Here is a 23,750-nt window from a genome sequence, read left to right as displayed (position 1 = left end):
GAGGTCACCGAGGGCCGGTTCAGTCAAAGCACAAAGCTGCGTCCCACTGCCGTGTCGCTGCTTTTATTCTTTTTCTCGATATGTGGTGGGTTGTGATTTTTGTTTTTTGGCTGGTGGAAGTCAAATCAGGGAAAGGACTTGTTTGGAGCTTGTCGTCTTGACTGATGCTTCACAGCCTGAATCAGTAGCTCTATACTAGTGTGTGACTATTACCAATAAAACAAAATTACATTTAAGAAGTTTATGTGATATTATATTATAATTTCTGGTTAAAATCTGATAAAAAAAAAACTAAAATTAAGGCTCAACTCCCGAAGGTACAAATAGACAATTTGATCTGATAAAGAAAAGACGGCATTGGTCTCAATTTATAGTCATAATAATGAAATCAAAACACTCAGCCTCGCTTTCATTATTGTCTTAATTTCATTAAAATCCCTGCAAACAATATTACAAAATAAAATTTCAGGAAAAGGAGGGTTTAAGACGTTTGGAAACAAAGTCAAATGTTGCTGTTAACTCTCGTGTTTTATTGAAAATGTCTTTACTTCCTCGTTGCTGGGCATCCCACAGTCCCCAGTGCTGGATGTGGATCAATAATAATAATAATTTAAAAGGGAACCATTTTGAAAAAAAAAATCTTCTGACCTTGTTAAAAGCAAATATAAAGCTGTCACCTGTCCTTTTGATACAAACAGGACTTTTGATGAAGGTGACAAAGTACTGCAGCACTGTTGTTATCCAAAGTGACTACAAGTGAGGGCCATCGCTAGTGCTTCAGTGCAGTAGGAAACCGTGGCGTAATTACTAAATACTACATCTATTTAATTGTTAATTGTCATTACATTTAATGAAGAAATGTTTATGGGCTATGTATGCATCATTTAGGGTTTGGGCTGGATAAAAAGTACCAGTCAACCCCAAAGTCTATCTACAGTTTGTGTCTGTGACCCAAACACAAGTAATGTGACATTTTCTGTAGCAGATCCTCATTAGTTCAAAACCATTTTTTTTACCCGCAATTCATATAAAATTTGCAAAAATGATTAAGTATCTAGTTAATAAAACAATGTTAAGTATGTTCGCTGAGCTGTTTGAGCTTCCCTGACCCCGAGCTCTCCACAATGACAAACAGAATATCCGGGTTAAAGATGCAGTGAACTGTCACATAAAGCACCTTTAACTTCCTTCATCTGGATTATTAGATGCAGAGGTAGAGGACGTGGCAGAAAAAAAATGTTTGGAAAATTAGTTTTTTTTTTGCTGATCAAAACACAGACTTGATGATTCATGATGTGGCTACGACTCACAAGCTAACAAGGACAAGGTCTGTCTTATCATGCGATTTGACTTGATGAACAGATGTTTACGTCTTTTACTGCAGGATGAGTGATCAAAAGAAAAAAAGAAAGGAAAAAGTGGTGGATTTTGATACGAAAACACTCAACAAATACTTTCTCGACATGTTTTTTTACATAAACCTGAATAATCAGGAGAAGAAGTTGGAAAATGTATTTTTCCTTTCACTGTATCGTTCAGTGAGAGTCGGTGTGTGTCAGTTGTACAACAAGTCATAAAGTGAGTAAATTCACCAACGTGGGTATTTTTAGAAGGAGTAGGTATTTCTGAGGAAATGTTTGTGTCTAATGTCTGATGCAAGTCTGATGAGTTATACTGTTTATCAGTGTACAGTGTGATGGCGCACTGCTGAGTGAGTCACTGCTTCCTCCTCACTGTGTACGTGTGTGTGTGTGTGTGTGTGTATGTGTGTTTTTCGTGTGCATGTGTGTGTGCGGAAACCACGCTGACAGCTGCAGCTCATTACAGGCACTATTACTGATGGGGACTGCTGGGGGAAATTCCTTCTTCCAGAGAGCAAACCACCCTGTTTACCACACACACACACACACACACACACACACACACACTCAGGTCTTACTAATTTATAAACTATAGCTGCAACATCTGTAACTGGAACAAAAAAAAGAAAGATAGAAACATTTACTAAACATTTACTTCTGAGTGAATAATGAGGAAAAAAGGAAACTAGTTTCTATAAAAGGAGGTGTAACACCTTTACATCTGTCCAGGTGCTGCGAGAATGAAAGCCATACCTTACCTGCCCGTGAGGCACACTCCTCTAACATGTAGTGCTGTAGGTGTGTATGCACGTAAACACAGATAGAGACACGTACACACAGCCACAGGGTGAGCAAACTTGAGATGAGATCACCGAAGCTCTCTAAGCCTCTCTATATTGGCAAACACACTCTCTCTCACACACACACACACATATATACACACACACACACACACACACAGCAACAGCGTATACAGTGTCCAGTGACGTTAATGAGAGGGCTGAAAGCCAGACACACATGTGCTAGAGTCATTAGGGAAGATCTCATAGCTACACTTCAGGCCACTACACTCCATTACTGTACTTCATTGGTTACACTGCTCGAAAATAGCGGTTTCTTAAAGTCAAGTTAAGGGACCACCAGGGCTCCTCTCAAAGCCCCGGGGACTTCCTCTTTAAATAAAAAAAAAAAAAAAAAAGAGCAGTTACCTGTTTTTCTTCATGTTATTTATTTGAAACACTACGCTGAAAGAAAACAGGGATCAGTCTTTATTAACTTTACACAGGCTCTCACCGAAACATCCAGAACCTCTCAAGGTGTCGAGGCCAAATTAGGACACGACACTATCTTTTCTTATTGATGAGGTATTTTTACTGTTATTGTTTGCGGTCCAGTAGCTGGGGTTGTAACAGCAGTAGTGGTAATAAGTGTAGGCGAGGAGGCAAACAAACAGAAGTTGCATGTAAACAGCTCTACAACTACACAGCAGTGAGACATTGGAATTCATTTGAGGAGACATCACAAAGAAAAGAAAAATCTCAGCCTGCTTCAACGTTCAGCTGCCATTGTTCTAGATTTTTCTCATTGTAAAGCAATCACATGAAAACCAAATCAAAAGCAACAATGTGTTAGTGCTACTCGGCCACAAGGCCTCCGGTTCCTACTGAAGATGCAAATGTTTTCTTTTTTTTGTTTGTTTTTTTTACGGGTCAAATATACAGTTTCATTTTGTTTAAAAAGAGCAGTTCTTAAGAAAGCTTTTTGCAATGTTTTTAGGAAACGTGACTCAAACAAAAGTCAAAAGTGTTTGTCGGGTCCATGTCCTGCTGCGGGTGCTTGGCTGATGTATGTTGGACTGACTCGAAATAAAATCTAATATTTATTCTAATGAAGGAAATTGTGATCCAGTGCAATGGTAGTCTTAAATAGTTTTTGGAAAACAATGGAGCTAAATCAGGCTTTGGCTACACAGGCACAACTTTTTCTGGCAACAATGAGGGTGAAAAGTAGAATCACACAAGCTTCTTATCGCTGAATATTTCAATTATAAGATCATTTAAAATGTAATTCAAATAGAATTAAAAGAAAAAAAACACCTTATTTGGGCAGCCATAGGAAAGTCAGGCGGAGAGAGAGAGAGAGGGCGTGACCTGCAGCAAAGGGCGACGAGTTGGACTCAAACTCGGGGGGTTTGCGGTTAGGAATAAACCTTTAGAACCTTTATAAAGGTTATTAATACAAAAACATATAACAGACACAATGCAAGTACAGTTCATGTTAAGTGCTGATTGCCATTTTAAACATACATTTACATCAATAGGTCGGGGTAGAGATGCAGTAAAACACACCATCCTCCTTTCCACAGACGATAAGTTCACTGTAAAATTATATTCAAATTATATTGTAACATTTCATTACAGTCACTGGTTTTTTCAAAGTCTTCCTTCAGTTCCTGGCGAAAAACATATTTTAGATAAATGAAGTCTTCACATCTTCCCTAAGTACATCCTTGAAATAAAAAAATAAGGCAATTTTAGATTATTTTGATGGAGTTAAAGTCCCAAATGAAATGAATGTTTAGTTTGAATTAATTTCATTTGAAAGCAGATTTGAGATTCATGATTGGCCTGCAGCATAGCAGTAAATAACAGTATCATCAGCATAAAGACAACAACTGAGCTAGCTAGATTTTTTGTAATTGCAACTGTAAGACGTGTTAATCAAAAAATAATTAAATAAAGGAATAAAAAATCTGTCTGCAGAGATTTATTATAAGCACATTCTGTCATAACCTAATAATGCCACGCTCTGTCTCTATCCTTTCATGAAGAGAGAAGGAGAGATAGAGAGATGGTCCACTCCATGCTGTGATGTATCTGTTGCATTAATCAGCCTCTTAAATTGGAACGGGCTGCTTTTATTAATTATGTTCAGCGTGAGGATGATGGGGCCTCTCCCAACCATCCCTCCCTCCTCTTTTAGACACACCAATCACTTTCAGGAAGATAGAAAGACAGTAGAGAGAGGGAGAGAGAGAACATCATTACAAGCAAATGAAAAGGAGAAAAAGGGACGACGCAAAAGGGAATACAGCGAAGGAATGAAGTGTATTTAAAAAAAAAAAAAATAATCATAAGTGACGCATGGGTGCGTAAAGTATGCTGGAGTCTTATTGGCATCTCTGGCTTTGAAACATATTTACCTACAGGCAATATTAGTGGGAACAGAATGTCCGGTACGACTCCCTCCTGCATTACATTGACAGAGTAACAGCATTGAATTTCATCACTGCAATGTTTTATTTTCACTTTTATCTCTCAAATATTAATTGTTCAAATATTCATTGCTGAGATGTTTGTGCTCATATATTTAAATCTCTAATTTTCAATCAATTTTATCAATTTATTTTTTTACAACAAGGTGTTGTAACATATATGAGCTCTGACAACTAGCAGGCCATTGGCAAAACAGCAATGATGGTAATTGTAATGATTACATAATGTAAAATCATTCACATAAGTAAGTTTTTATTCAACACACTTGGTTGTTTTATTAGTGTGCTTTACTAATCTCACACATATTTAAATAATTGTTTACATATTAAATCACCACTTAACCAAAGATCCTTGGAAAAACAGACACATCTTGGGGCTCTTACAAGAGCTGATAAAAAGAACCGATTTAAAGAGGCTTAACTGTGTGCACATGGTTCTGGAACTTGCTTTTTTTTTTTTGTTTGTTTCATTCAAAGGTGGTATTGTAATATCAGTAAATCACTGCTAATGATATTAGCAGACTTCAAGACTTAGACTTCAAAAGACAAAATTTTGCCAGCATTTATGTGAACATAGAAAACCTTTATTGTCATTTTACAACAAAAAAAAAGTTTGGAGAGCTACTCCTGATCAGTGCAAACAGTGAAAACACACAACAATAGAAAAAAGGACACAAAAGAATATTACACTTAAAAGAATATTGCACATAAAAGAAAACTGTACTTACAAATATAATAAATACTTAAAAGAAAAAGTGCTTTGCTGAAACCAAACATCCAGTTTGAGCGGACAATGTTATAAAACTGTAATACCTTCATTCAAAGTGGCAAAGAAAACAGTGGTCTTCTGCTGAGACAGGAAGCCTACAGTGCTTATATGCCTGCTGGGAACAAAGGTGTTAATGTTGCCTCCTTATACACAGGTCTGGACCTCTAAAAATATCTGACTTACAAGTTTTATGTGTCGCACCTTTCAGGCCATGAGAATGTGCAGCACACTAACATGATGTGCTGGTGTTGACAGTTAAGTGAAGTAAATTATGCTTTATCCATCAGCAGTGTTAAGATGTAGACTACATAAAGCTGATTACTTTGAAATCAAGAGGTTTTTTTTTAGCTTGCTGGAGGTATTGTGTTGATACTTTTGTGTATTTTTTTCACAGTGAAAAAATGTTTCCATCTCACACATACGTTGTGTTAAGACCGGAGCCGGATGATAAAAGTATTGAAGCAATATGCAAAAGAATTACTAACTCGAACAGGCACTGACAGTTGTCTTATCTATAAACCAAACTTCAGCAGCAATTTTTGTAAAACTCTGCAGGCTAACAGGCTAACAAGAACTGAATCTACTGCCTGGCTTGCCTGAGGTACTGGCTGGCCAGCCTAGAGTGCACAACTACAGGAAGCACAGTGGGTCAAAGTTTAACTAGCGGGGCTGTAAGCTCTGGTGGTTGTTTACAACTGGCAGTTATATGGGTTATAACCATTTGCATTTGTTTCCTCTTTGAAATGAATGTAATTAACCTGGGTTGTTGTCAGCCTGTCTTTACGTCTGAGCACCCGTAGTTTTGGCTCCATTGTATCTAATCTGTCTCTTTGCCTATTCCCACTGGCCATAGTGTATACTTACATACTTGCATGCCATGCATGGACACACACAGGTAGTTGGCAGAGTCAGATGGGAAAAGAAAAATTCATCCATAGATTATATTTGAAAATGTAACAACAGCAACAAAATCCTAGGGTCAGGCAGATGTCAGTAACATAATGTTACAATACAGTAGTTGTGAGGGATCAGATGAAACATTAACAAACCCATATTAGCTCCTCTAACTTGCTACCGCTAGCAGCTTCGCTATGATACATTACAGTGTGATGTTGCCAGCTGTAAACAAAGGTTACAGAAACACTCGGGAGTCAAATGCTGTATAGTTCAGGATGTATAGCAAGTGTGTGGGAGCCACTCCGCACTGAGAGCTCCAGTGGATACAAATCACAGTCCGATACTCTTGTCACGTCAGCCCGAAGCCACTTGAGCTGCACCCAGAGTTTATCTTAGAGTGACATTCTCCCTGCTGATACGCCAAAGCCTCGATCCCTCCTCCACCCACTTCCACCCCACTGCTCTACCCTGTATAAGATAGGCCTACCTGCTAAATGGAAAGAGAGACAGATGAATGTAATGGTGGTAGAGAGATACAGGAAAAGTGGAGGAAGAGAGAGAGAAAATGAGCACACATTTTACCTCTGTGACAAAACTGATGCTGTTAACTTAGGAGAGGCCCTGATATGACACAAGGGATGTTTGATTCAGCTTACATATGTTAACCAGTTTAAGTGTAAGAAGATGAGCTGAGTGTGTGTGTGTGTGTGTGTGTGTGTGTGTGTGTGTGTGTTTATTTTGTGTTTATTGTGGGATTTAGTTTAAAGCAAGTGTGTATGTGTGTGTGTGTGTATGTGTGTATGTATGTGTATATGCAGCCCAAAAATTCCGTTCAGATTGAGGCAATTTGCATTAGCAGACACATTTTGTGGGATTCCATTTATTATCAACAAAATTAGGAAATATTTATATTGAATCTGCAAAATAGTATTTGCAAAATGTTTTACTAATGTATTTCAACTGTTTTTCCTACAATATTAGCTCCATGTTAACTAAAGCTAAATTAACAGTATGATGGTGTTGTTTAGGGATCTCAAAGTACGTGATTAAGGTTTGCAAACGGTTTTGGCTTTGATTAAATTCATCCAAGTCAACGTGGACTAGAAAGACACTTTGACTTGTTCAGTGTTAGAGCTTGGGTAGACAGCTTTGGCGAAACCAGCAATAGTAAGCTAGACTTTTAAACTACACAACCAAAGAAATCACAGACCTTCCCATCCGGCCTCCCTCCAAAACAGATGAATGTGCACTGCCTGACTACGGCTGGGGGGGATGAGGGGGCGCTAGGTGCATCCTTGACATCGCTAGCTGTATCCAAATACCTCATGTGTCAGAAAGCACCTAATAACTAACATGGCTATTGTTAGTGCTAGAATTTGGGAATTGTTATTGAAAATTGAGTTTGATGCAGTAACTTATTGCTGGTTAGCTACCAACAGCCACATTTCATTTATGGTATTTTTCCGACAAAGCAGCTGCAGTTACTACCTAGCTACCTGGCGATTTTTTTATGTTGCCATCAGTGACTCATTGACGGACATACATTTTGGCTCATATCATATCATAATACCTTATTTTGCATGTTAGAGCTTCCATGGTGAGAGCATGGTTGGCTTTGATTATGAGTGCATTCCAGAGCCAAGCACATCATCCGGTCAAGGAGTACAGGCCTTGGGTCGAGGGCGAAGCAGAGAAGGTTGCGTGAGAGGGAGGGCAACCAGCAGGGTCCAAGGAAGTGGAGGCAGAGGACGTGGAGGTCAGACTACGACTGTCCCAGGAGCAGATGTTCTAGGATGTTGGCGTAGACCGTAATACAAAGTATTATTGTGTTTATTTCTTGTTCTGGATAAACTTCTTATTTTGTTTCAATAAAATCTTGAAATTTTTAAAAGTGTTGTCTTTAAACTTACAGCATAAACAATCAAGCCATTACATTTATTATCTCTTTACATGCTGCACAAGTAATGACAACCAACTTGTTTATTATGTTTTGGAACATGATAAAATGTATAATATATTACAGAAATACTGTAACTTCATACGAGTACTGTGGCAATCTTCTTCAATTTGACAGTGATTGTCCTTTAAAAAGAATATCACAATGTCTGACAGTAATTACTGCATTTCAAAGACACCCACATTACTGTCATAGAACTGTGGCTGCATTTTTTTCAGTGACAAACATAACAGTTTTCAATGTCATACCTATTGTGGAGGCCACGTATTATTTGGTCACATTTTAGATTGGACAGAAATAGGAGTAGGCCTCTGTTAAATCATATTTGCACATCTTGCCATTTACAGTCATTTGATAATTAGAATTTGTGTCTTTAGCAAACTTTCATGGTAAGAGTCATTTGCAGAGTTTAACATTTATTTCAGTGATTTTCTGCTATATTTGTGTTTTGTGAAAAGCCAGATATTTCATATGATTGGATATCTAGTATGGATAGATAATTCTGAGGTTCAGAATATTGCCTATCAAAGAGAATAGCAGTCTTAGCCATGTTCCTATCACTCACCAGTCAGAGAATGCAGACACCGGTGATACACAGATAGATAACATACAAAGTATGTGTAAGCTTACACTTACAGCACAGCTAACATTAGCATTAGGCTAATACATAAGGTAGCTACATGAGTATCTAGCTATGTTAGCTACATAGTTCAGGAAAAATAATACCTGTCCAACACAAATACAGCAACCATGGCGTTACCTTTCAGGCCCTTCAACTCCCTCAACTCTGGTTTGACCTCATGCTAAATAATAAAATAAATGATTGGATGAGTTTATTACAGACCTTTGACTGCCACAGACTTTTTTCTTTTTGTTGCCATAGCATTCGATTTATTGATTGTTGTCCAGATGTAAAAAGCATTACAAAATATATAACAAAAAATAAATAAAATGCTGAAATAAGTTGCCATAGCTTTAAACCAAAAACAAACTAAAGTAAAACAACAAATTAAGATTCTTCTACTGCTTCACTGAATGGTCTGATGAGTATGAAAATGATGTATCATATGCTTTGTTTCACCTGCAGGAGATTTTTTGAAATATTGTAATACAGCGCTCTCCACCACCATCATCAAAAAACCAAATGAGGGAATATCTGTTGAGAAAATGCAGTTCATCCCTCCTCTAAAGTTCCAAAGACTTGGAGAATCTATGACATGGAGCCCTAAGATGTTCTGGTGGCTCATGATGGACCAGCATCTCCTAAAGGCACTTAATTTTGGTTTTTCCTTTTAACATTTCACTATTTATAGGAAATAGAGTTGAGTTGGAGTTGACAGTATGTAATAAAATCCACCCTATCCCACCTTCACTAAAGCCACAAGAGAAACATCTGTCATTTAAAATAAGCATTAGTATTTCATGCACTTGAACCGTGTATATCTATGTGTGTGCATGCTTCCACTGTCCATACACCTCCCCCTGTCCTAACGTAAACTTTTGTTGACCTCGCGTTCAACCAACATCCATAAGCAATGCATGCACAGTAAATAGGATACTGTATGAAATGTGGGCACCCTGGGGTGCAATGGCCACAGGTGCCCCTGGGCCTTGTGAAGATGCTAGCTGACTTGACATTCATGTTGGAGCCACGTCTGCTCCACGCCTGTCTGAATTAGTGCCTCACTGCCCGGCTGAAACGGCCGGCAATCTGCCTTACCTCGGGGGAGGCAGGAGGAGAGGTCAATATGCTCAAATGATTTTCCACTTCTGCAGAGAGGGAGTAGTCTTAGCTTTAGGATATTCAGTGACACGAGGATTGTTTACTGGCATGATTTTCTCGATGTGTCCCCTGCACCTCAAACCGCACTGAGATGTGGATTTTCATCAGTTCATAAGGAGCAGCGTCCACAACAGTGAACAGATGCTGACCAGCAGATCACCATCAACAGACATCTGAAGTTTGGACTCTAAACAGTTTTGTGTGTGTGTGTGTGTGTGTGTGTGTAATCCAAAGGAGTTTGTGTGAAGGCTTTCCCTCTGTAGTGTCAACCTCCCAGAGAGAGGATCAAGTGCTAAGCTGGGGACTCAGGGACTCAGTGTGCCTGGTGTGTATCTGTATGTATTTATGTACGTGTGTCTGTGTGTGTGTGTGTGTGTGTGTGTGTGTGTGTGTCCAATAGCCCACACTTGTGGTTTTAGGGATTGGGGAAGTGATATATCCTTTTATCTGTTACTGTGGATGACCACAAGCATGACCAGAGTCGGCCCTGCAAGGCTAAATCCACACACTCAAAGGATGGATCAGTATATGTGTGTGTGCGTGTTTTAAGTGTATGTGTGTGGGTGTGTGTGTGTGTGTGTGTGTGTGTGTGTGTGTGTGTGTTTGGATGTTCAAAGGTGCATCAGAGAGCAGGTCTCCTCCCCTGAGAGGGAAGCGCAGAGTTGAAAGGTCAAACACACATGTGGGGGGTCAGTAAGCAGCCTGGCAAGCGGAACAGAAACCTTATACAAACAGAAACACAAGGATCAGTTAATGTGTGTGTGTGTGTGTGTGTGTGTGCCTGTGAGTGTGTGTGTGTGTGTGTGTGTATGTGTGCATGAGAGCATGTGCATATATGTAGTAGTTATACACCAGTAAATATTACATTTTCAGCTTCCTGTTATTCGTCCTCTACACATAAATGTCCGTAAATGTCCGCTGCATTTATGTGTACAATATTCAAGGTTGAAGCATTCATACTGTAATATAAACTCAGAGAGCACTTTATTAGGAACATCTGTACACCTGCTTATTCATGCAGTTATCCAATCAACAGTGCAATGCAGAAAATCATGATGATTGTTGGCGGCCAGATGGGCTGGTTTGAGTATTTCTGAAAGTGAACACACACTTTTTATTCAGCGTGGTGCGAAAAACAAAAAACATCAGTGAGAACACTTCGTGCAGATGGAAATGCCTTGTTGATGAGAGAGGTCAGAAGAGAATGATCAGACTGGTTGCAGGGTTTCTGCAGGTTTCAACAAGTTAAATTTAAGATTTTTTTAAGACCTTTTTTAGACCATTATGAATGAAATTTAAAACTGATTTCAGTCCGAGAATTACTTGCAAACTAAATTAATTCATTTACATTTACAAAACTGTGTATTCGCATTCACAATTGTGAGAGAGAGAAAAGGGGATTAAAACAGCAGAAGTCCTCTTTAAAAAGGCCACAACAACTCAACAATGTAATCCCCATCAACTACACTGTGTGTGAGTGAGATAGAGAGACTGAGTGAGTGAGAGAGAGGATGAGAGACTTGTTTGTGTGTGTGTTTGTGTATTGGCTGTCTATAGTCTATATGTGTATTTGTATATGAATAAGTGTGAGTGTGTGCATAGGAAAAGTAGGTTAGGAGAAAAAACGTACAAAACACGGTTACTTCGCAAACCATGACCAGATGTGTGTACGGTGATAAATTCCGAGCAGGCTGCAACGTTTGTATCAGTTCCACGTTGGGTTTCGTTTGTAGCGTGGTATATGTGGACCATTCAAAGAAAGAAGTACAACACAAACCCAATATACATTGTGCCGTCAAATAATTTTTTGCCGCCAAAACTCTTGTGTCAACAGTGCAGGCTGGTGGTTGTGTAATGGTAAGGGGAATGTTTTCTTGGCACACTTTGGGCCGCTTAAAGGGACTATAAGTTTTCTATGCGGATGCACAACATTTCTTGCTGGGAATGGGTGGTGGTGGTTGTCGCTTGACAAGAGCTTCAGGTATTGTTCCATTTACAATACAAAAGGTTTTAATACGCCCTCTGAGCAATGCTACTTCTTCAGGGCAGCCTGGATGCTACAGTGACTCACTACTGGAAAGTGACCAGATGGGCCGGGGGTAGCTTGTTAGGAAGTGATAGAAATAGAAGAACAAGACTTAACATTGATGTTGCTTTCAGCCTTTGGAGACAGCTCCTGATGAGTACATAAATGAAGTTTGAAACTGAACTTGCAACATTTCTTCTAGACCGGTAAGTAAACAGCTGTTCATGCTAACCTAATGTTAGCTATGTAGCAATAGCAAAAAAAACAAAACAATATATAGCTCCTTTTAATACAAACCAATCATCATTTGCATGCTATAGTCTATCTGAGTATTATTGATGACCATGTGTGTCTCTTTATGGCCACAGTTTGCTATCTTCTAATAGAGTTCACTGTCCTTCAGTGGCCTCCTCAGTCACCAGATCTGAATTCAGTAGAGCACCTTTGGGATATGGTATAACAGAAGAGTTTTGAGAGCAAAGGGAGGAACTATCCAGTATTAGTATGGTGTTCCTAATAAAGCGCTCAGTGAGTGTATGCTTTAATTGAATAATACTGGTACATATTATCAGCAACACGATCAAGTGCTAATCATTCAGGCTAAAATTAAAATGAAAAATGATTGCAAGCAACACATGTAGATATCTTACTCCAAGCTCATTTAGATTCTTCATTGTGAGAAGACATGATGTGTGTGTGTGTGTGTGTGTGTCTGTGTGTGTGTGTGTGTGTGTGTGTAACATTGGAGTTAACTGAAAACCTGTACATAACTTTATAGGTGCCAAATGGTTCCTTTTGTGTATATGAGTCACCAGTGGCTCTGGCACTATTTGACGACCTGGGGATGTGAATGGGTTGTCAAGGAACTGGTAACATCTACAAAAAATGTACCATAACAAAACACCAATGACACCCTCATTTTATCCAGAAAATCAAGAAAATATAAATGTAAAAAATCAATCTACTAGTATAAAAAAAAAATATGAGTAAGTATAAGCAAAGTGTTAGTATTATTAGCAGTAGCACATGTAACTTTTATTTTTGTTTTTATTTACAGTGCCACAAAGTATGTCCTGGGTCAATTTGACCTGGTGGATACCATAATGTGTGCAAAAACTGAATACAACATAAGGACTAAACGTGATACCTGACATTTTTATGATGTGGTTCTGTTTGTAGCTGCATAAGCATCATTAAATTGTGTGTTTTTCTTCTCTGCAAAAAGACAGTCATAGCTCTGTATTACAGAGTAGCAGAATGTCACACTATCTTACACTACTAGTATTGGTCATATAAATAAGGTATTGTGTTATTAGACTACATGGCTATGCATTTCATCTAATAAACCTCTCCCTCTCTTTCCCGTCATATCTTCTCTCATTTTATAAGACTTGGCGCGCTCAACCCATCCAGCTACGCAGCAGCGACAGAAGCATGACTTTCATTTACACTTGGGATGAGACGATGCTCACTGCACGAATATAAGGATGTACAATCGATCTGATTTTACCGTTCATAACATACTATATCGTGGTTTATAGTGTTGTAGTGGGAGGTGCATGTCAGGACGGGTGGGGGGGCCGAGCTATTTGACGGTGCAGGGAGAAATGTGTTAAAAGCCAAACCGTGTTTGTCGTTGTGTTTTCACAGCTATGCTCTAAACTACAGCAAGAGTTGGTGTTACCACGAGGACAAAAGAACAATCTAGACGGTCCTTCGTGGTAACGTCTCGTGTCTCGCGCTCTCTGCTTCTTATTCTTTGTTTTGCAGGTTGGTGCAGAGATTTGTGATCCACCCGGACTCCACCCTGACCAATAATCAACTTGGGTATGAGAGACCACACACACACACACACACACACACACACACACACACACACACACACTTAGGTGCAAAGAAACAGTCATCTGTTAAAAGGAGTGAACACATCACTCTTTGCTAAGTAGAAGCTTCACTCATCTCCCCTTCCACGTTCTCTCATCTGTCCATGTCATTCTTCACTACTTCACTTTCACATTAACCATCAGTTAGTCTCTCTCTCTCACACATACACACACACACACACATGCACACACCTCTCTTCACATCAGCCATCAGTTTGTCCGACAGACACGTAAATGTACATCTTCACATTCAGGCACAGACCAACCCCTTTACATCACACGTCAGATCACCCAAGAATCACACACACGCTCACACACGCTCACACACACACACACACACAATGAATCACACATCAGTTATATCTTTTAGGCTGAAGGAGAAAGGGGTTTGTTGGCAGCGGGAGGGGTTGACAGGGGAGAAGAGGAAGTACACAGGAAGTACATTAGTTATCACTCCCATGTCTTCTCCACCTTTTCACGTCTTATCACCACCCGACGTCTCAGACCCCAGCCAAGCTGCTTCTCCTTCTCATCCCACCCCTTTCCCCTTTCTCTTTCTGTCTCTCTCTTTCTCACACACACGCCTCTAAAAATGACTTCCGTGCTCCACTTTAGTGTCGGGCTCTGGGATCTAGATGACACTTGGCAAGCCACAGAAGCCGCAAGACAACTGGATGAAATATTTAAATGAAAGACGGCAGGGGTAGAAGAGGTGAAGAAAGGAAGGGGGAAAAAAGAGGGAGAGAAATGAATAAAGGACAGAGGACGAAGGGAGGAGAGAGTGACGATACTCAGATGGTGAACAGAGTGTGAGGGATTTCTTGGCAAAGAGAGGGCTGTGTGACAAGAAGAGCAGATGAATTGGCTTTTACCTACAAAGTAGCCTGAAGAGATATATTTCAATATAGTATGAGATCACATTGCTTTATCTTGGAAACATCAGCATGTCTCAGTGTGTGTCAAAATACTCTCAGCAGCGTGCCAGCTCAGCTGCTTAGAGGACAGCGATTTTAAAAACATAACCAAATGAGATTTTACTTTGTTATAGTGATTTTAGGATGACTTTAGGATTAGGTTCAGTCTGACTTTTTTGTCAAGACTAAAAAGCTGTGTCCCAATTCAGGGGCTGCATTCCTTCAGAAGCTGCATTTGAAGACCAACTGTGTCACAGCAACGCAACTAGGCTGTCCAATTTCGAAGGCTCCTTCAAATGCAGCTGGATCTCTATCACATCTTTTCTTCTACTGAACTTAACATGCTAACGAGCTAGCCCCGGCCCGTCTTGTCTCTTTCCAGTAGCGACTCAATGTGGCCTCCGATTTGCCCTGAAGACACAGCTAAGCTCAGACTGTGTATTATAACCTCTTATTTTAAAAGTATTGTAAAGACAACGATGGCTGATGCTCTTGGCAAGTGACAATCACCACCACCCGCTCCCGGCAAGAAACCACATTCAATGGCAGAGAGAACTTACAAATAGCCCTTGGTTTTCAGCTCAGTTGAACAGCTAATGGTTGAACTGTTAAAAAACCAAGGGCCTTACAACCTCAAGATTGTGTAAAAAAAAAAAAAGGGTTATGTGTTGTCAAGGTTGCTAGGTGACAGGATGCAGCATTAAGGGTGGGCTCACAAATCCTTGGTAAGACAGCCCGTCTGGTTTTGGTTTGGCTTTTGCAGTCTATGACAGCCACGAAGACCACACCTTTGTAGACCACGTCCTCTGAGGGATGTGGCCCCTGAATTGGGACACAGCTAACATCTATCGCCTTACTAGCTACTCTGTAAGGCTACTAAATGCTAATGTTACTATGGTTACATGCTCAGTGAGAAAGCTAAAATGCTGATGTTTAGCAGGTGTTTGTGTGCTACCTTCACAATCTTTCTTGCTGAAACTTGATAGTAGGCTACGACATTTACTCAATAGCACAGAACTCAAAGTACAGCTGAGGCTGATGGGAATGTAATTGGTTTTGTAGATATTTGGTCATGAACATCATCCTAAAGGGGAACATGAACGTCTAAATGTCCAAATTTTTAAGCTAATCCCTCCAATATTTGTTGACATATTTCACAAAGGTTAGGGGATGATTGATGTCTTCGGAGTAATCATCTTTGAATCATAAATGTCAAAATATTATGCCAATTCATTCAGTAGATGTTGAGAAATTTTATTTGATAAACTAAAGACTATTGGTGAAACTACATGAAAAATTAAATTGCTACTCTGATTGAGGGATATCTGGTACAAATATCCATAGGTATTTCACAAATGTTCTCCTTTTAATGCATGTTGGTTTTGAAAAAATAAAAATAGAGTAAAAGTAAAGTTGAACTTACCACTTCAGACACTTTTCAAGCTAATGTTTGTTAGAATGAATTCATAGTAACTCAGTAGTATTTTAGTGATCTGATGCTAACTTTAGGGTGCTGCTACCAGAGTTAATGTGCTTATAATACATCTTCTGCTGCAGATGCAAAATTATGATTCAGAGCTCAGACACTGACAGCAATGACCCATCCAGGCAAAAATAAAGCAGCATATTTGTGAACAGAAAAGAGGAAAGAAGAGGAGCAGTAACAGAAGAAAATGTAGAACAGTTTTTGTCACATACTTTTTATTTCCATTCTTATCTATTTATTTAAACAATGTAGTTGTGTCTGTCAACTATGTTATTTTATTAATAAATGCATTGATTAAACATAATAAAACATAGTGAGACCAATCAAATCATTGCTTTCTGTTCTGCCGTAGCAGACAGGCTCACAATTTCAAACAAGAAATTGGTTCTTAATTTTAAGACTGTGGCTGTAGAACATTTTCTCCTTAAAAATTAGGTAGAGTTTTGATGTAATTGATTTAGAGCACGGTTTTGATACATGAAAGTTTACCATTACTTCTGCATTGCTTTTTCTCCATCTGAGATGTGAAAACTTTGAACTTCAGTATTTTAATACTCAGATGGCAGTTACAGCCTTTTAATTCCGTTTCTGTTTGGTTCCATCTCCCATGCAAACACAAACGATACACTAAGGAGGCACTTTTAGGCGTGTGTGTGTGTATATAGTATATATACATACATATGTGTATATGTGTGTGTTCACTTTCGTGTGTGTGTGGTTCATTGAAACGCCCACACTTACTGAATGAGCTCTCTTTAATTATTTTCTTAACCAATCGTGTGTGCAAAAGCTTATCTAAGGTGCGTGCGTGCATGTGTGTTTGTCACTTTGTGTGTGCATATTCTGTATTTACATAATTGTACTGTATTGCACATCTGCAACATGCGTGCATGGGTTTGTGTTTGCTGTATAATTTATGCCTCTTTATGCTGCATTACTGATTTGTACGACCTCCATCAAGTCCTGCAGAGATCTGTGCTTATTGCAAAGCTGGACATCAGGTCTGTCTGCCAAAGAAGTGAAGCAGTTCACTAGATAAGAAAAGTGATAAAAGAAACATGTGCTGTGTCCTGTAGTGTTTTTAAAAAAAAAAAAAAAGTCAATAAAAATGAAGATTTGATATGAAAAGTGTGTGATATCCTTTGTATTTTACATGCATCACTGTATATTATACTCCTTTCCCAGGAATTGTTTCAGTGGTTTAAGAAACTGCTCCCACTTTTTGTTACCACAAAATGCACCATGAATCACAGATTTATGACGATTATGGTTTAAATAAATTGTCTAAAAGACTTAACAGAACAAACGCAGCACATGGGACATCACACAAAGTCAGGGTTTTTAGACCAGACTCAGGTCATAGTGAGCAATGTGAATGACATATGCACAAGCAAACTGAAGTGACAAAAAGTGGCAGTATGTATGTTTTACATTCATACCATTTTCTGGTTATTGTAGCAAAAAAAAAAAAAAAGGGGGGGGGGGGGGGGGGGGTTATTCATTACTCTCCAGAACAGATTATGCATGCAGTAATGAAAATGCTAACGTATTGCCATCCAGTAGTTCAGAGTAAAGTATTACTTCAAATAAACATTCTGTTTCCCAGTGCCGGGGCTTTGTGAATAAATGGAACAGAGGAGGAACAGAGGGGTTTTCTCCTGTGCTGATTGGGTGCAGATGTGAGCTCCGGTCTGGGTTTGGTTAAAGTCCTGCTGCCAGGAATATTCGCTACAATTCAATAAATAGAGCTGTTAGGAGCGAGGCATTTCCTTGTCACCATGTCAAGGTTTCAGAGCGGATGTTTCATGCTGGGTGTTTTCACTCCGTCTATAGTGTATTTAATGTTTAGCTTATACGCTCGGCTCAATATAAAACACTGTAACTGGAGAACCCTGCCGACGCAGATTAAATAATGACACTGAACTTGAAATTATACGTGTGTGTATGAGAGTTTTTATATATATACGTATATATACATTTTTTTTTTAACAATATTTAGACACTCATGGGTGGTGTGGTATTCAAAAATGCTCCGGTGAAACAACTTTAGACCACAGGTCAGGAAAGCAGTGTATACATGCAGCACAGCACAGTGCACAGAGCCAAATGGGCCTACAGAACACTGCAGAAAGCTAGTCATCATATTTACTACGGATTTGAGCAGTTGCATGTAATTTAATAATTATGTTACAGTATATTGACATTAATCTGATTTTTTAGCATCATACAAAAAAACCATGCCATATCTGGTCATCTAGGTCAACACCAAAATTATTGTTCCTAACCATATTTAATGTCTGTTGTGATGCTATCATTCATAAGACATTGGTCATAGTTCATGCATTCATAATAAGATTATCCAGACTATTAATATCTCAGCATTTTATATAATATGAAGTTAAAAAAATATATGTTTTGTCTCGGGTTGAAACTAAGAGAGCTTTACTCCGTCTAAAATCCAAGATGACCCAGGGTACGAACTCAACAGCGAGTCTGTGTTTTGTAAGTGAAAAATACATGTAAATAAAAAGCAAAGAAAATGTGGAAAGAAAATAAAATGCTGCACGTCTGTCTGGACAGTCGGAGTATTTAGGGGTGACTTCATCGGCCACGTTGGCCTCACATCACACATGCACATTCAGCACAGCCATGTCCTCTTCTCCTCCATTGCTCCACACTATCCTCTCCTCCTCCACCCCCCTTCCTCTTTTCGTTCTCCTCCCCAGTGCCCATCTGCGAGGTGATCAAATCATCGTATGGAGAAATCCTGGTGATCCAAGAGGGCCGGGCAGAAAGGTCATGGAGAGAGTCCGTAAAATGGATGAAGCCTAATGATTAGCTCAACCTTTGCCTAATCAATAATCATTTATCCAACAATATCACCGGCAGCCATAGCCCCATTTGCCATTAACCTCAGTGGTGAGGAGAGAGGCAGTATTGTTTCCTCTGGCAGCTTTATGGCACTCAGATGAGTGGTAGAGCCCTGGATGGAAGCTTAAGGTTGGATCTTGATGGCTCAGATCCTATTAAGGGACTGTAGGTATTTTAGCGTAGTAGTGTCATATAATTACCCCTCTGAATGATTGACTGTGACAATGGCCATAGTGTTGAAATGGGTAGAATAGGACCACCTTTTTATGAAAGGATATAATGGCAAGAAGGTGTCTGAAGCTCTTGAAAATATGTTAAAAACATCAAATGACAAAAATGTGTAATTTGCTTCTTTTTATTTATTTTTTTGCTCCTGTGATGAAGTTGAAGAAAAAAATTGATGTTTATGTTTAATATAGCTTTTGTCGCTTTTTTTTTTTTTTTTAAAAGCTAACATATTTTGCGACATGAAGAATATTTCTTCACACACTCCCTCTTCTCTGTCTCTCACACACACATGCAGCAGCGGTGCCTCCTGTCTCCTCTGTGTCTCTCCATGATGCCATCTTCATCATAACCTCTCCCTCTTTATTGCCTTTAATGACTCCCCCTCTCCTTTCATTAATTCTTTATCGATTCTCCCTGACGTTGCCTGAATTATTTTCCAATTACAGCAAATAAAAGAAAAGGAAAATCTATTGCAAATACATGCCTGCGCGTCTGTGTGGTTATGTACCTACACCGACGTTTCATTAACCGCACACATTGTAGGAAATACTTGAAACACATCTACAGTGTGTTTATGGTTATTTCTGAGGCATTGGTTCTGTTTTAGTGCATTTTTATTTTTTGCATTCACACATGCACACACACACACACACACACACGTAGCCGAGGTGGAATGTGAATGTGACGGCGGAGAGAGAGAGTGGTAAAGGTCACAGGAAGCTAATGGCTGCAGCTATCTTACATGGAATAAGCTCAGACACTTTGGACAGGTTTGTGTGTGTGTCAGAGAGGAGCAGAGCCAGACGTGAGCGGAAAACAACGCACCGGCACACATCCGCGGAGAAGTGTAGAGCCACAGGGTTCACACACACACACACACACACACACACACACACACAGATATACATATTAAGTGTTTGTGCAGCAACTGAAACTACAGAATCTTTTAGTATGCTGTTTTGAGAGTTTGAATGATGATGATCCCGATACCAGATAGATTCAGTTGCACAGAGTTAGCCACAAAGGTCCATCAGATGGCTCTGCTTAATACCCACAGGTCATTAATTACAACAATTATTCACCCTCATATCGCAGACACATATCGACTCTTGTTTTTACGCCTCGGCCCGGCTTGTCTGATGATGCACCCAAAAGGCTCAATGGGAAAATAAAGCAAGTGCATTAGGCATGTGTGTGTGTGTGTGTGTGTGTGTCCGTGTGTTGTGGGTGGAAATAGATTTTTACCTGCACGGGGAACCTTGAGTTGTTTATTTCGTACTGTACGGCGCGCCGGCCCCTCTGTTGCCCAATTAGATTATATTACTCTGAGGCAGTGTCAGAGAAAGTGATGGTTAATGATGTAAAACATGATTTAGATGCGCCCGATACAAATGCACAAAGCACAAATGTGCATGTGAAGGTTTTTTCGCTATCACACACATTACTCTCATGACTTAGAAAACGAGCGGCGAGAGGAAATTAAGTTAACTTCTATTATGCACTTACCTGAGAAGTGTTGTTGTTGTTCTGCTGCTTCCTCTGTTTGCACAAATGAGAGCCATATGTTATCTGCTTTGTGTACATGTCTGTGTGCAAGTGCGAGCAGGTATGATCTGATCTCTTCCTCCAAAAAGTGTGTGCATGCATGCTTTTATTTAGAGTACGTCCCTGAGTGTGTACATGAGTGTGTGTGTGTGTGTGTGTGTGTGAGTGTGTGTCCTGACCTCTCCTGCCCTCTCTCTTTCCATCCCTCCTTTGAGAGTGTGTGTGATATACAGAGCTCTAATTGTCAGGTCTGGCCCCGACATTCCTCGCCTCAACCAGCCTACCAACACTGTGTCACTTTAACAACCGCAAATTATCACCGCGATGGAGATCTCGGCTTCACAGTGGCTCTATGAGAATATAGATACATTTCCTTTAATAAATTACCCCCTCCAACCACCGGCACTGCGAGCACACACACACACACACACACACACACACACACAACTCACTACCTGTCCACAACGCCCCCCCCCCTTCCTCCTCCCTCACACTCTCTGCTCTTTGACTGACGTTTTTACCACAACATTATTGCGTCTGCCTCAAGATGGGGGTGAAGTCGTCACTGCACCAAATGTCGCTAAAGTATCTGGCTAAAAGGAGATGAGATGAATCCAGCCCCCTCTGTTGTCATTTGACCGCGGTTATTGATTCTTACAGAACCGAGCGGGATCAGAGCGGGTTTCCCATAAAGTCTGCGGCCGCAGGGACTGACTGCAGAGGACAGGGCATAAAGAGGACGATGATACACTACGTATACATGTGTGGTGCCTGACTTTTAGCATCTGTTCTTTCTTAATCTTTGCTCAGACTACAATCTTGCTTCATATTCTTTTTGTTAGCTGGAGTGTATTCAAAGAGGATGTGTTTCATGCACTGCATTTATTCCTTTTTCCTTGGCTGTGAAAGAAAATTTTCTGTTGAGGCAATAAAATTTAAGTGAAATCAAACGCTCCTTTTTTTTTTCTTCTTCTTCTTCTTCTTTCTCTAAAAGTGTTCCCCCATCACTCTTCACCATCCATCAGGACAAAACGACGGATATCCTACGTTTCACTTTAAAGATACTGGGTTTACAGTCTGTACAAATGGTGGACAAAGTCATTATCAAACTGGGGCCATTAGATCCCAGTCTGCCATGTGGTTCATTTTTATATCAGTGCTAAACAAAAATAATTCCAACCACCCAATCGGATGCAGCCTAAGTACTTCAGCATGGCCTTGCGAAGCGAAGCAGTCATCTTCTCCAGCAGACGGGATGCCACGTAAGTGTTTCAGTCTGTCTTCATAGAAGTGCGGGCCAGCTCCGCTACAGGCTCAGCCAGGACCGGGGGTTCGGCTTAATGAAAGGCAGATTGAAAAAGGCTCTTGATTGATTTCCTACATCTTGATTTGATATCCTGAATTAATTACTTGAACTTGAATAATATATAAAGGAAAAATAAATGTAGAACACTCAGGGGAAACAAGGAGAGGGCTTCAGTGTCGCTGCTGCGACTGTTGCACAGATACCGTATCCCTTGGCCAACCTTAATTCCCTGGTGCTCCGGAGGAACTCTGTGTGTGTGTTGGTGCGCGTGTGTGTGTGTGAGGGAGTGTGTCACGTGTGTGGTGGTACAAACAGCTGTGGTACATGTGTATGTTGCAGTGTAGTTTTAGTCTGTGCATGTGTGGCAGGGGAAGAGAATGAAGGTTTATGTAGTTGGCTTCTTGCAGTATCAGTCTGTCTATAATTTAGAATGAAGTTACAGCTCCATAAAAAAAAAGGCTATCTGTTATGAAAATGTAAAACCTGGGTGTAAAGTAGGTTTTTAGATGGATTGTTATAATCAAGATAAATTTGGAAGCAAAGTGGGGAAAAAAAAAAAAACAAGTTAGAAACGTTTTAGAGGAACATTTGTGTAAAATGTTGCAACGTTGTCACACCACTGTTCATGCATAAAAACAATAAAACACACTGCTTCTTCTGCTAGCAAGGCAATCATATGTTAGCTAATCAAAATTTAAGTGGCATAAAGTTTAATAAAGCTGCACTAACTCATATTTTTTATCAACAATGGATCAAATAACTATGTGTGATGTAAAGCCCACAGAGAGTTATCACCAACCCTGCTGCTGCTTCATGTCTTCCAGCTCATTGTGGTGATTTTATGACTCCCATCTTTACTGGATATTTTCCTCAGAAGTTTGTACGGAGCTAAAAAAAAAAGAAAAAAAGACAGTGAATATTGGACTATATTGTGTCAGCTGACCGGAAACAATGACTTCTAATGAATGTTAATGTTGCCGTGCTTCTGCCGGACGTGTAAACAAGTTATTGTTTGTTAATACGTTTTCCCATAACTACTTTATAAGGTGTTGATTAGTCACAGTTATGTTAGAGCTTCCAGTGTTGTGTAAGTTCACACTTCCTGAGTGCTAGCTCGAAGTTCAGTTCACACATTAAAATGAACTAGTTCACGTTCATAGTTCACCGTTTTGAATTTGAACCAGGTTCACAGTACATAACCTGAAACTCCGTCTACCCGTTCATCCCCAGCCCTCACTGCCACTTCACCGACTAAAACAACTCCACGTGTCGTTTAAGATGCGTTCCTGATGTAGCTGACTTTCAGACGTGTTTTTTTTTCAGAGCCGGCGGACACAATTTACGTGAAAATGTGAGATTGTTTCCGTTGGAAATCTTCAGCAGCACCGAGAGCTGCGGTGTTTGCTTGGCCGGCACCAGACACCGGACACATGCCGGGTGCCTTAAATTG

The 23,750-nt window shown here is 39.8% G+C and overlaps 1 long non-coding RNA gene across 2 annotated transcripts in view; it reads left to right on the top strand.

The window, feature by feature from the left end:
• LOC130169523 (uncharacterized) overlaps positions 1-21,952 on the top strand; it is a 27,696-nt gene extending 5,744 nt beyond the window's left edge. For both annotated transcript variants that reach the window (XR_008827844.1, XR_008827843.1), the window contains 2 exons: positions 13,838-13,894; positions 21,655-21,952. This is a non-coding gene — a long non-coding RNA (uncharacterized LOC130169523). The remainder of the gene's footprint in view (positions 1-13,837; positions 13,895-21,654) is intronic.
• The last annotated feature ends 1,798 nt before the right edge of the window (positions 21,953-23,750 follow it).

This window comes from Seriola aureovittata, chromosome 1, assembly GCF_021018895.1.
Source record: "Seriola aureovittata isolate HTS-2021-v1 ecotype China chromosome 1, ASM2101889v1, whole genome shotgun sequence".
In the NCBI taxonomy this organism is placed as follows: domain Eukaryota; kingdom Metazoa; phylum Chordata; class Actinopteri; order Carangiformes; family Carangidae; genus Seriola; species Seriola aureovittata.
The sequence above is the reverse complement of the archived record's forward strand: the minus strand, read 5'-3'. Positions and strand labels throughout refer to the sequence as shown.